Source organism: Hermetia illucens, chromosome 2 (assembly GCF_905115235.1).
Source record: "Hermetia illucens chromosome 2, iHerIll2.2.curated.20191125, whole genome shotgun sequence".
Taxonomy (NCBI): domain Eukaryota; kingdom Metazoa; phylum Arthropoda; class Insecta; order Diptera; family Stratiomyidae; genus Hermetia; species Hermetia illucens.
In genome coordinates, this window is record NC_051850.1 from 71,237,085 (window position 1) to 71,252,308 (window position 15,224).

The window sequence follows — 15,224 nt, forward strand, 5'->3', positions numbered from 1 at the left end:
CATCAAGGCCACACCTCCCACGCAAAACTCGTCTGCATCTGTCTGTGCGCGCAAGGAACTGGACACGTACGCACGTCCTGGTCAGGACGGATGCCGTCCGGAAGCCGCTGCATGAAGGTCCGTACCGCATTCTCGAGTGAATGTTGTTAATTCGATTGACAGCGGCCACCATCGGTGTTTTCCGTGGCGGAGCAGGCTACGATTAATTAATTTTTGATGTGTAAATATGGATATTGATAAGTTGAAATATGTTACTTTAAGAAAATAAAAAGAATTTTATGTCCCGTCTCCATGTAATGAATGTATTTTTGTCTTCAGTGGATTTAAAGTAATTTGCAATTTAATTAAGCTCTCGAAAGTGTCATGTAGTGGCTAACATGTCTGAAGTTAGTGGAAAGAAAGAATTTTCACTAGACGAGAAATTTTCTGGTATTTAAACATCACCACTCACTGAAGCGCAATATCTAGTTCTGTCCGGTATTCCGAATAAGGACGCTCAAAGTGATGTGTGGCTTTACTTAATAAGGGAGAACTACAAGAGGACCCTAGTGAACACTAATAGAGACGTAAAGCAGTTTTGATACACAGTCGAACTTGGATAATTGGAACTTGGTTAATTCGGAATCGTGTATAATTCAAATTTTTCTCCTGGTCCCTTGAATTTCCTAGAACGGGACGTGACAAATTGAATTAGACCTATGTTTCCTCTTTCATACTTAGGCTCTTTTTAAGGTTTTGTGTGAAACAAAACCTTATTAGAATCGAGACGGTGTCTGTGTGTCCGTCTGTCCGTCTGTCTGTCTGTATGTCTGTCACACCCGATTTATTCGGAAACGGCTAGACCGATTGTCACGAAAATCGGTGAGAGTATGTAACCTGTTGTTCCCTTTACATGCAGCAAGTGGCGCCATCTCGAATTGAGTTTAAGGGGGGGCTCCCCATACATGTGAATGGAGGGTGCAAATTTTTTTTTCACAGAATGTAGCCATGTGGGATATCAAATGAAAGGTCTCAATTAGTACTTTTCGAAACTGGTTCAATATTTGATATTGGGTGAAACATAGGGGAGTGAGGGCTCAAAATATGACCCCCAAAAAGTGTAACTGGTCTCGTTTTCAGAACCTAGCCAACCGAAAAATCTGAAAAAAGTCACAGTGGTGCATCTCTACGAAATCTAGGCCTCAAAATATATCCGGTTCCGATATCTGCACAAATAAAGTTAATAATAGTATATTTCCACATTTTAGAAATTTACCCGGCACCCCCCTTATGTTCATTCCCGGAGTACAAAATCCGCGTGTAACGAAGAACATAATGCACAGTTTGGTCAAGTTTGAAGAAAATCCAACTATTATTAACAAAGTTATAGGGGGTGAAACTTCACAATTTTTCGTGAATTTTGTGCACTCTATAACCTGCATCACATATCAATTCGTCAATACCACAACGAAATGAGTTCTTATGAATTGGGTCGCAGAGAATTATTTTGTTTTAGTTTTTTAGTTATTTGTCAACCAGACATATGTGTATGTAGGTATATAATATATGCGTGCTAATGAACTTTGCGGGTAGTGCCTAATTCAAATAGATATAAGAAGTAAATCGGAAATATGGGTACGATCAATTTATATACGTGCATATATGTGTACAGTATTCGGAAATAGGCAGTTTGTTTAGGGTGAGCGTAATATCTATGGATGTAATATATACGTATGTCTCGTAGTTTGGAAAAATATGAAGGATTATGTTGGATTTTTAGCTATATACGGATAGAAAAATGTGCGTTGAAATTTCTTACATAAGATGAACACAATACCTTTATACCCGAAGCGCGAGCTTCCGGTATTCCGACTTGTTTTCACTTAGATGAAACATGCAATTAATGTGTAGCCAGTTGCATTTTATATATATGACTCCCGCGAAATCCTTTCTTTCAAAAGTTGAGTTTATTTGAAAAACTTGTGAGTTTGTGCAAGTGCGTTTGTCCTCATGCTAAAGCAATCAAAATATAAAACGTTAACTTTAGCGGAGAAGCAGATGCCATCCGCGCGGAAATTTCAGGTAGCTAAAGGCTTTGAAATAGTTGCCAGTGCATTGTCTACTTATTAAAGTTAAATCACACTCTCCTCCGAAACTACGCACTTTATATCTATCAAATTTTCAAAATTTAATCGATTTCTATGGTTAATTTGAACTTTTTGACTTCGGTAATTTGAATTTGGTTAATTCGAAATTTTTCATTGGTGCCCTCGATTTCAAATTACCCAGGTTCGACTGTACCTATCACACTTAAAACTTTATTTTGAATCGTGGTAGAGCAATTCCACCCAGCGTTGCAGGAGAATGTAAGTATGGTGATAAAAGGAAGGGGGGCTAACTGAATTAACAGTGAAAGTCCGAAAACCGAAGAAAAGAAACACTCATACATAAAATGAAATTCGAATGATACAAAATACAAAAGAAAAGCTAGAAAATAGTGCCGAAAAAATCTGGGAACACAATAATGGTAACCAAAAATAGAAATCACGACATCTGTAGGCAAAAAAAAGCGAGAACTAATACTTAGTGTGCATGCCTTTCGCAGTAATTACGGCCTGCAGATGGCATTGGGTGTACGAGAATACGAGTCGTTTCATGGATAAAGCCGTTTTTTTACCGAGAAGCACTAAAGATGCCTCGTTTTCAAATGCGGGCCCTGCAGTGGAGTTTTCAATTGACGTAGCGCGTTATACATATATATACATAAATTCCGTTAGTCGATGCGTATAGCGTGAAATGTTAGGCCACGGAAACTGGTAACATTGCGCACGGAGAGTACCTAACCATACCCTACTTCCGTCAGACTTTCAGGTTCCGAAGGTCAGTAGCGCGTGAACGACAACACGATGAAGTTCGGTAACTACAAAAAAAGAATCGCGATTATTGCGTTTCACCAATGTTGGAATACGCCGAAAAAGATTCATAGTTTGTTAAAAAAAGTTGCCGGTAAACAAACGATTTAGGACATAAGCTCGATACCGTGAAACAGCTGATATGGTTGACAAGCCGCGGGAGGGGCGCCCACGGTCCGTACGTCGCCCAAATCACAGTAGATCTACTATAGGCAGTACCCTTACAAAAATGACCCCACTTGCAAATGTGCTTGCAGAAGCTTATCTGTACACTTCAGAGACGCTAAACAAGGAAAAGGCATAATCTTCGTCAAATCGTATTGGTAAGAGAGAGATCGGTAAGCTTCTGCTATTCTGATACTACGGCGTGGTCACCCATATAGCAAAAAGTTGTTTCACGTATTCACTTATACATAAGCAAAAACTTGCCAATCTCACCAATACATTGGCAAGTCCGGGCGGTATGTCAAACACAGCTGATCGGGTTTTCGGTACATCTCGCTCATGCTCAAGGGCAAAACAATTTGAAATCGTGTGTACTCGCACTAATTTCCCCCCTTGAGGGGCAAGGGGGAGTGAGGTAGCTGTCTAGTATATAACTGTGGCCCAAATGTCGTGCATGCTGTGCGCGAGCGTGTTCGGCGCAATCCTCTCCACAAGCAGGAACGAAGTGAGCGTTTCAACTCGAAGTGTGAGTCGTATTTTATGAGAAGATCTCGGTCTCGGTGCGTACCGGCGGTGCGCTAGCCAAATGTAAACGCCAAAACTGAAGAAAATACGGCGAACTCCGTGTCCTGCTCTTCTGCAGCTATTTGCCGGTAAAATATGTAGTGACCGCGGCTTCGCGACGGGAGCGGAATCTCATTCTCCTCTTTCTGAATTAATTTGCCCAAAGAATGCATTTCATAATGTGCACTCACCATAATGTTCGCCGCCGATTGCACATTATTGACAGAGGGGAATGATTTGTCGCATCCGTAGGCGTACGCGCATGTTGCTGCCACAGTAGATCTACTGTAGGCAGTACCCGTACAAAAATGACCCCACTTGCAAATGTGCTTGCAGAAGCTTTTCTGTACACATCAAAGACGCTAAACAAGGAAAAGGCATAATCTTCGTCAAATCGTGTTGGTAAGAGAGAGACCGGTGAGTTTTTGCTATTCTGGTACTACGGCGTGCTCACCCATATAGCAAAAAGTTGTTTCACGTATTCACTTATACATAAGCAAAAACTTGTGGATCTCACCAATCCATTGGCAAGTCCGGGCGGTATGTCAAACACAGCTGATCGGGTTTTCGGTACATCTCGCTCATGCTCAAGGGCAAAACAATTTGAAATCGTGCGTACTCGCACTGATTTCCCCCCTTGAGGGGCAAGGGGGAGTGAGGTAGCTGTCTAATATCTAACTGTGGTGGCTGCAACATGCCCTCCAGAGAGTTCAAGGCAAGTAGCGGCTGCAGAGCGGTTCTCTGGAAAAACAGCTGTTCGGTGACGAGAAAAGTACCGCTGAACTAAGAGTCAAGTGAAGAGTGTTGTCGGGGATGGTGGTCGCGGGAAGAAATTTTTTAAGGCACGACACGTTCATCTCATGGGTAAGTATGAATTTTATTTTCCCTGCACAAAGCAGTAAAAAACTCAGTCAGGAGTCGGATATTTGGATAGTTGGAGACAAGTTGGTAGGAGAAGGATTGTTTGTGTGGCGGCGAAGGGCTTAAATTTGCAACAAGACGTTTCCATACCTTTTCGAAGAAAAATAGGAAAGGTAAAAGAAAAGTCGGCGCACGGAAAAGAACGTTGGGATTGGCGACCCTTAAATTTCCTTATCGTTGGTGAATTCGACGAGAGAATAGTTCTGTGGCAACTGTGTGTTGCATATCAAATTGCTACGAGGCTGTAACATCAGCATTAATGAATTTTGCAACAAAACCAGACTGGGCAAATGTTAGAAAGGTTCGGCAGGTTGAAATTGAACGTCTCGAGCAAAGTTTAATCTGTCGCTATGTGTTTATAACAACATACCGAGAAAAGCGGAGTTGGAGGAAGAGACAAAGGCGTGATTACCGCGCAGCGCGAGTTAATGCGATTTCTTGAGTGCTCGTGAGGTGTTTCCACCAACTGTGAAGGAATTCGCGGGTATTGATGCGACTCTGCTAAATCCATCAGTGCCATTTTCCTGCAGTGCCTAACTGTCTAAGGACCAGCGCGAGCTCGTCGCGTTAACAATTAACGGTATCTTAGAGTTGATAGCGCGCGCTCCTGTGGCCAATTACTAGGTGCGTCTGCGGTTACACCATTCAAGAAATACAGCCAGCATCAAAAGAAACACCATTTGCCGTGGTTCAGGAAGCCTGGGGGTCGATTGAATGAAAAATTTCCACTAAAGTTTAAATGGTTTGGGGACTTCCTCCCTCTCTCTTCCTCCTTGTTCCCGCAGAAATGGTCTGAGGATGTCAAGGAAGGGTGGGAACCTCAGGAGCCGCGCCTCATTCACGATCTCAGGCAGAAGAGGCAATAGTCGGGATTGTGATCTGGATCTTCCCCCCTTGATCGCGGCACTCGGGTCCGGAGACTTACGGCCCACGCGCGCGGTCGAGCCGTTTTTTTTTATTTTTCAATTTTAGCTCGCATTCTTGTTGTTTTTCGTTGGGCCGTCGCGGATTTCTTTGCATTTTGAAATCTGGTGCCGACCCACGCATCGAAATAGACACGTTAATTTTGTAGTAATGAAGCGTGAGGGATCAAAGCGCTCAAAGGACAAACAACAAATTATAATTCTTTGCAAAAAGCTAAATTGCATGTTCAACAAAAATTCTTGGTTGTAATTCGGTCGCCTTGACCGTGGTGAACTTCCGTCAGCGTTTTGTTCCCTATATTATTGCAGGCATAGTTGATATGGGTCGATTACCTGTTTGTACCTGGTTAGCAAGTTTTGTGGTGCACGGTGAAGGTCGCTGAATTGAGTATGGGGCGTTGTGCGGGTGTCGTGTATCTATCATGAACATTTTACCGTGGAGCGAAAAATGTTTGATGATCTGTTTCTTTGGCAATTGTGGTTGGATTTTGCTAGTGCCCAGCAAGAATTGTTGCAATAGATTTTAATTGTTTACATTTTGTATTTCATTCAGTTTATCTTTTGATGTGGACTAATTCTTTTGATTTATACAGCGAAAACTGTTCGATGATCTCATTCTCGAACATACCGCCCACCAAGAACCTCTGGGTTCTTAGATGCTTGTTTCATTGTTGGCTGCTTGTGTTGGATCATACCAACTTGGTTCTTGGGTTTGAGATGATTGCTGCGTCCTACAGAATGACTGGATGTTCTTTCTTATGAGTAGGACGATAAAGATACTGGTCAAACCAATGACGGATAATTAGGTTTATTGGAAAATTGAATGCGTGGGAGTGGAATTCCTTCCATGCCATGTTCTTGCTTAACTTCTGGTTCTTATATGCTTCTTGCACTATCGTGGAGAATGACCTTTCCTTGATGTTTTACTCTGTTCAATAGATTGACTTGGTTCGACGAGAGATCATCTGTCTCCTGATATACTTGATCGTTCACTCCAAAGACAGCGGTGAATATTTTTCCCAGTATACCTCTCCTTTGTCGTGATCTCAGGAACTGAATAGATCTTGATCGATGCTGAATGTTATCATTCATGGTCATTAAATGATGGTTAACTCTCTCGCAACTTATGTCATAGCTCATCTGCTTACTATATTCACACAACCTCGTCATGTTTTGAATTACATCTTGAATTTTTATGTTATCTGTGTGAATTTCACTCCAAGGTACATGCATGTTAAATTGGAATGTTCCCATATTTATGACCGCTTTTCCTAACTCTTCTAGGTAGAAACCTCCACTCGAATTTTTCACGCTCACGATGGCCGTTACATGTGATACACAGAGTAATATTATAGTTGCTAATAAAATGGTTGGTTATTCCACGTTTTCGCTTTAAAGGAGGTGGTTCGTGGTGCTTGTCATTATTGGCCTCTTGTACCGGTTTAATGGCTTCTCGTGGGTATTCGTCGTTTATTGGCAAAGGACACAGTCTCACTACTGGTCGCTTTGTGATATGTCCATTCACTTTAATCGTTGCTACCCGGACCAATCCATCTTGTCCTGGATGTACGTCAATTATTCGTGCTAGCGGCCACTTTGTGGGAGGAGTTTTCTCACTTCTTACTAATATCAGCATGCTCGATTGTAAATTGGCGATTGGTTTCAACCATTTTGGACGTTCTTATAATCTGGACAGGTATTCTTGATGCCATCGGTTCCAGAATTTGGTTGACAATTTTTGTATTAGCTGCCACCGTCGTAGTTTCTTGACGTTATCCGTGTTTTATCTGGTAGTGCAAACATAGAACTTCCGATTAGGAATTGTGCAGGAGTGAGCGCATCTTCGTCGCTCGCATCACTACTTAATGGTGCTAAAGGCGTGCTGTTTAAGCATGCTTCGACTTGAGTGAGGGCGGTGTACATCTCTTCGATGTTTAGAAGGGATTCTCTGAAGGTTTTCAAGAGGTGTCGTTTCACCGATTTGACTCCGGCCTCCCATAATCCACCGAAATGGGAACTACTTGGTGGAATGTGATTCGCCATCCACGGTTGCGTTTCTTGCGTCATAGTTTGAAACATCGTCCTGATGGCGATGGCTTTACATGGATACAAATCGTTCTGCCGCTGCTATGCATGCTGCTGACGTGAGATCACTGACTAACTCCAGATGCATAGCTTTCGTCGCAAGGCAGATGAATACTTTGCTCCCCGACTGTTTGACCATTTAATCCTTAATGGCCCTGCAAAATCCAACCCGGTTTCCCAAAATAGTCGATTTAGTACCACTCTGGAGGATGGTAAGCTTCCCATCAATTGAGCTTGTGATTGTGCGTTACTTTTGTAACAGGTGATGCATTTATGGATGCATCGTTTTACCATTTTCTGCGCGTTTAAAATCCAATATTCTTGCCGTAGAGTGGATAACATTAGCTGTGAGGTTCCATGTAAAGTTTGATGATGAGCATGCATGCATGATTAATGCACCCAGTTCTGGCTGTTCGTAATTCTTCCGCGGTGAGATATCCACAGGATCGATAACCATTATTACTCGGCAACAGTCGTCTGCAGTATGCAACTACACGGATTAGCCTCGTATAGTTGGAGAATTTATCGATCAGATCCTGTCCTTCTGCCCGTAACGTGTGCAAGGTGTTTCTTTTCTCTAGATGGATGGGTTCAATGCACTTCACTGTTGGGAAGCTGACAGTATCGGATGTGAGAATCTTTGGGCCATTCCACCTTAATCCAAATTCGTTTAGCTGCGCTTGGGTCAATCCTCGTCCTCCCACATGATGCCATTGTCATGGTGTACTGCTTGCACGAGTTTCACTCACTCGATTCGCGACATAAGTTTCCATTGAGCTGGATGGGATATCCCATATGATTTTGTAAGTCCAACGGCCTGTTTCTAACCCGTCCCACTTCCCTTGCCATTCCGCGACAGTTTCAGCTCGTGCTAACTGTTGCCGACGAGCAGGAGATTCTTCGGTGAGGTACATTCGATCGTAAAGTTGTTGTATTTCTTTCACTAGAGTCTCAATCGGGACCATTCCTGCTATCACGAAAGCTGCTTCATTGGATATGGTTCTGTAAGCGCAACATGTGCAGAGTACACTTATGCAATACGCAGCTCTAATCTTTCTCTTATTTGCTTCATTTTTCAGCGCATCTGGCCATACTGGGGCTGCATACAGTAGAATCGAACTGAACACCCTCGAGATAAGGAGTCGACGGTTCTGCCTTGGGCCACCTATATTTGGTAGCATTCTCGCAACCAACGCTCCGATGTTATATGCTTTGGTTGCTGCACCCTCCACATGCTATGTGAAATTTAACCTCTGGTCAATCATTACACCTAAGTACCTAAATGCAGGCTTGGAATGAATTGTTTACGTTCCAACTTGAATCTTCATGGAAGTGCACTTTCTTCGCTTGGTAATAAGTACTACTTCCGTCTTATGCTCTGAGAGCTGTAGACCAGCATTCTCTAGCCAGGATTTAATCTCATAGGCTGCTTCATTTGCATAAAGCTCGACTTCTTCGAGAAGGCGTGCAACAACCGTCACACCAATATCGTCTGCGAAATGGAGGCCACACCAGTAGGAAGGTCTAGCGTCATTACTCCGTTATACATAATAATCCACAAGAGTGGCCCTAGGACAGACCCTTGTGGAACCCCGCATGTCGTTTGGTATGATTTCAGTCATTCATCTGATTCGCAGCACAAAATCCTATCGATTAGGAAGCCGGCAACGATACGCACCAGGTACTTCGCCACGCCTAAGTTGATTAGGGATTCAAGTATCTTGCTCCATCTAGCGGAATTGAAGGCATTCTTCGCATCAAGTGTAATAACTGCACAACATTTACCCTTGTCAAGTGCGGTCTTAGCTGTGTTAGCTGCTAGGACAAGTGCATCCGTTGTAGGCCTCCCCTTTCGAAAACCGAACTGATTTTCGGAGAGACCACCATCCTTTTCGGGAATTCGAATTAATCTGTTATAGATTACTCATTCGAATAGTTTGCTAGTATTATTTAGGAGGCATATCTTCCTGTAGGACGAAGCTTCACCCAAAGGTTTGTTTGGCTTGCGGACTAGAATTAATTTCTGCTTCTTCCATTGTGTAGGAAATGCCCCTCCCTTAAGGCATGTGGTGAACGCCTCGGCAAACGTATGTGGAGCTATTTTGACTGCTGCCTTGAGAGCTTTATTGGGGATGCTATCCAAGCCAGCTTTATTTCCAACAATGTTATCCGCAGCTTTGAGGACCTCCTTTTCACTTACCATGGGAACTTCGGCGGTGTCTATCTCGACAGTGGGAAGGTCAGCAGTACTCACATTTTCTGGGAAAAGATCCGTTACTATTTCATCAAGTAGAGTAGGGCAAGAAATCGGTGGGGAGCGTTTGCCTTTAACTTTCGATATTATGGTTTTATAGGTGCCACCCCAGGGGTTCGTGTCAGCTTCCTTACACATTCGCTTAAACTGTTCGCTTTTACTTTTATTATGGCCACATGTAATTTCTTCCGAGCGTTTTTGTATTCTTCATGTAACTGCTCGTATCCATATCGGTTTCTATATCGCTGACTGCGCCTTCTAACCTTGAGGCAGGCCTTCTGGCATTCTTCGATTTCGGAATTCCACAAAAAGTTCGGAACTCGCTTCTGGGATACAACATACCTTCGCATGGATGCGTCACATGCTCGTTGCAACTTTTCGCCAATCTGTAAAGCCTTATTTTCTGCGCTTCCTTTAAGCAAAGCGAAGCGAAGCGTCAAACTTATTAGCTGCCCACCTTTCAGCTCTGATCCGAGACCATTTCATTTAAAAATAGATAGATAAATAGATATTCCGCCTATTTTTGCTCTAGTGAAGCTATTCGCGAGGATCTTCGTGGTTTTTTCTATGGCCAGATTTCCACATGTCCATATCGCTGCTTTTCCGCGACCCAAACTCCACTGTCTAGATTTTTGTACTGCTCGCAGATAATAGAAACGTCGATTTTGTTTTGCAATATCGTCTGGGAGAGCAGGTCTTGAGCCGCTTGGCAATGGTTCAGGTTTAGCTGTAGGAACCTCATTTGCGCATAGTGTTGATCGGCTTCCTATACACCGGACATGTGCTGCTGCCTGTGATATGGGCACTGTAAATGTCGTTTATTTGCCTGCAGAACGGACAATTGAGATATTCTTCGCAAACTTTTGCAATGTGGCCTTTGCATTTTCGACACAGGTCGAACCTATCGTACGTAACGTACATTTTTTCGCAACGTGCCCAAATTCCAAACACCTGAAGCATCTTTTCAGAGTTATCTGCTTTCGTAGTCGGCAGACGACCCAGCTAATCCGAACTTTACTGGCAGTGATAGCTCTTTTGGCCGCTTCAAGTGTTAGACTTATGGACGGAGTTTGTGTCCCGCCATATGCCTTCCTTAGGCGTAGAATATCTCACTCCTGGACCGACTGTATTCCCAGCTGGGATCGTAGGGCTTGACAAATTTCTTCCATCGTTGTGATCTCGTCCAAGTCTTTACACTCAATAACCACACGATTTTGACTGAGCTTCACTTCTGCTGCCTCAACCAATGACGACTCGATTTTTTTCTGCAAGTCTTGTGTCAAGTGTTGTCACTTGTTTTCGCCTGGTTTGAATTCCAGCAATAGGTCGCCCTTCTGTGTTCGCCTTATGCGGTTCACACTTTCACCTAGCTCTTAATGAGATGTCTGTTTTGACCTTTTTGTTTGGAGTAGGGTAGGTGAATGCATTTACGCACACAGTGTTGGATTCCCGATTCGGTACGTCGACAGACTACCAACTACACACCTCCCCATCGTCAGAGAGCTAGCCTGGAACCGTTTGTCACATTACTTCGGGCTAGTCCCCGAACTCTTCCGCCTTGCGGAGCCTTCAAATCATTGAATTCCTTTCACCAACGGGAGGGGATAGGAGGAAGGGAACTGCCAGTTCAAATAACCCTCTGCAATCCGGCTCCTCAACCTTCTTAGCAACGAGAAGGACCCGAACGTATTGGGCAGCGCGGTTCCACCTGTCAGCAGTCCTCAGCATCTCTTCGACAATATTGTCTGGAGATAGATCCCCTGTATTTAAGTAAAGCTGCTGACGAACCCCATCCCACCTTCCACCAGAAAAAAAAGTGTGGTGGGCGTCGTTCACAATTCCATTGCAAATCACCCAATCCGGAGACCGCGCCTTTCCAATCTTGTGCAGGTAAGACTGAAAATTTCCATGCCCACTTAAAAATTGGGTAAGGAAATAATCAGTCTCACCATGCCTCCGATTCGGCCACGGACCTAAGTTGCCGATGAGCCGCGCAGTCCATCTGTCTCTAGTTTCATTTTGCCATGAGAGCTGCCACTCGTCTAGAGTGCGTTGCCGTTCTTCGCGAGCAACCACCTCCCTTGGCTCATCTCCCTTGCGCTTGTATATGGCCTGACGCTGCTTAGCAAGAAGGGCAACGGGGATTACTCCCGCGATCACCATCAAGAACGGTTCAGAGACAGTGCGATACGCAGACGCCACCCGTAAAGCTCCCCGTCTCTGTACTTGCGCGAGGCGTTTACCATATACCTCCTTGTTAAGAGCGCCAGCTCATACCTCTGCGCCGTAGAGCAGGGCAGACTGCGTTGAACTCATCAAGAAACGTCGCCTGTTAGACGTAGGACCCCCAATGTTTGCCATTAGCCTACTTAACGCCAAAACTACAGCTGCAGCCTTGTTCGTTGCTGCTTTGATTAGCTCAGAAAAGCTCATCTTTGAGTCAAGAGTCAACCCGAGGTACTTTACCATTGATTTTGACTCGATTATCGACTCGCCGAACGATATGGGACGCAGGGTCAGAATTCTCTTTTTAGTCGGTTTTCTCCAGTGCAAGGTTGAAACCATGAGTAGTCATCCATCCGCTTATCCGTCGCATCAAAATGCCGAGTCTGCTTTGCGCTTGTTCGACAGTGCGTCCAGCAACAAGCGCTGCGACCTCATCTGCATAGCCGACCAAGCGCGACTCTTCTGGCATGTCGAGTTTAAGTAGACCGTCTTAGGTAGCGTTCCAGAGGTCCGACCCTAGGATGGATCCCTGTGCTATCCCCGACGTGAACTCCATCCACCTTTGACCGTCTAGTGTTTCATAGAGCAGAGAGCGGTTCCTCAGATAGTCCCTCAATATCCGTAAGAGATAGTTCGTAGATATTGTTTAGTGTGTCTAGAATGTCTTTCCATCTTACGGAATTAAAGGCGTTTCTGAAGTCAAGTGTTACGAGGAGCACCACCCATCGAGTTCGGCGACTATGTGCCTCTGCTCGTCGAACGGCGTCCACGACTTGCATGACAGCATCAAATGTCGATCTCCCTGCTCTAAAACCAAACTGCCGGGGAGATGAATCTCCGGCAGCGCATATCGCTTCAGCGAGTCTACTTCTGATGAGCTTTTCGAGCACTTTCCCAGCAGTGTCAAGCATACATATTGGGCGGTATGAAGGCGGCAATTTGGGGTCGCCTTTCCCTTTAGGGATCAGCGCAAGCCTCGCAACCTTCCAACGAGCAGGGAAAATGCCCTCCATCAGGCAAGCGTTGAATGCGCCGAGCAGTAGGTCTGGCCGGTGTTGGAATACCAGTTTGTATACCTCTGCTGGGATACCATCGGGTCCTGGCGCCTTCTTGTTTTTCATAGAGTGGACTGCATGTTCCAACTCTTTTATAGAGAAAAGTGGAAAGTCCTCTGCATTCTCCGCGCCGACCTCATCATCCCATACGGTGTGCGCAGGGAAGAGTGCCTTTACAATGCGGTCCATCTGCTCGGCCTTAAGTGAACAGGGTTTGCGCAGAGCCCCGATCTTTCGGGTTGCCAGTTTGTAACCGAGTCCCCACGGATCCCCATTCACCTTGTCGGCCAGATCTTGTCAGCAGCGAGCTTTGCTCTTGTTTATTGCGCTGCGGAGTCTCCTTTTGGCTGATTTGTACTCCATCATTTGATGCCTCCTCCCGGTCGCCTAGACGTTGTGTTAGGCGGCGGAGCCTGTGACATTCCTTCCGGAGCTCTACGATTTCCACAGCTGCGGCGCCACCGCCCCCAGGAGTACCCTCCAGCATGGCCCCACCTGTCCCCAGAGTTTCGACCAACCTCCCGGTGTTCACTTTCGAGACGTTCCATGCACAGAAAGATCACCGGGGTGGCGTACACCGAGAGTTTGTGTCCACCATTACGAAAGCAATGTATTGGTGGTCACTTGCCGAGAAGTCTTCCAGAATTCGCCACCCGTCCACCAACGACACCAGTGAATCCGACGCGAAGGTTATGTCTGGAATTCTTCCCTCGCAGTCCGGGCGCCGAAACGTTAGGGTGGATCCAGTGTTTAGAACTACCAGTCCTGTTCTCGCCGCCATTTCCAGAATTCCTTTCCCTCTGGAATCTGTGTGAGGCATGCCCCATTCAAGTGCCCTAGCATTGAAGTCACCCCCGATCAAGATCCGCCCATCCGTGCCTAAGATAGCGTCCTCCAAAGCATCAAGCCTCCGACGAAAGTCCGGCATCGTCTCATTCGGCGTAAGATAGACACTAAAAAAGGTTATCTCTGAACACCGAATTCAGACAAAGCCGTCCCCTCGGCCTTGAGCAAGAACCCTAAGGAGGGTGCCGTCCCGAACCCAGATGGCAGCGGTACCTGATATGTCTGGGTGCCATGAAACTGGGCTCTTGTTTTAGTACTGCTCACTGATGAGTACTAAATCAGCTTTGGTTCCCACAGCGGACTGCGCTAGCAACTCGTGAGCGGTTGCACTCCGGTGCATATTGATTTGCAGAATGCGAATCATGTTGACTGTCTCCTAGATCTTTCCAGTTCTGCTCTGAAAACTGGACACTGGATTCCGCAGTGTGCGCAACGCTCTCATCAGTCGCGCCACGGTCCCTGCATAGGACACAGCTTTCGTTTTCATTGCAGGTGTTCGCTTTATGGCCTGCCTGACCCCATTTACATCTGTAACATTTGGTTGGGGCGGCCCGGATTCGCATCCTACACAATACCCAACCAATTTTTATTTTCCCGCTCTTTAGAAGCTTCCTCGCGGTTTGCTCGGCAACTTCCACCACAGCGAGTTTTTGGCCTCGGGACTTCGCGGAGGTGATACCAATCCGGGCATTCGCGTTTGATGGCCTCTTCTACCTTGTTCTTTTCCGTGAGAGAGTCAAGGTCTTGGATTTCCAAAGAACACGTGAGTTCCAGGCTAGAAACCAAAGCTTTTTCTCCCAGAACCCCTTGACTGCTTCACAGAACGTGACTTTATTTATAGTCTTCGGGTCTAGTTCGACTAAGACTCCAACACCCTTCGTTTTACGAATGGAAGACACTTTTCTTCCGTTATCTTCGGGTTTAATCTTGTAACGGATTTCGGTGAGGGCTTCCGGAAAACTCTTACCTTCCGTCGGCTTAATAAGCAAAGCTGGCGGTCTAGTCCTCCTTTGTCTCCCCACCTTTTCTTTTAGTGCTCCGTCCTTCGTGTCCGTCTTAGTTTTAGGCAGAGGTTTTTCTGATGGCACGACGTGTTGTTGTTTTTTGTTCCTCTTCGTCTTCTTCTTCTGTGCCCTGGAGAGTACCTGAGTGAAGTCTCCTTCAGATGTCCTTTCCTCCTTTCGTTTTTTACCAAGTTCGCTCTGTAATGGTCTGTCAGCGATCCGTTTGGTACTCGTGGTGTTCTCATCGGGAAGCGCGGTTGTTTCTGCGGATTTTGTCTTACTTTCCATGT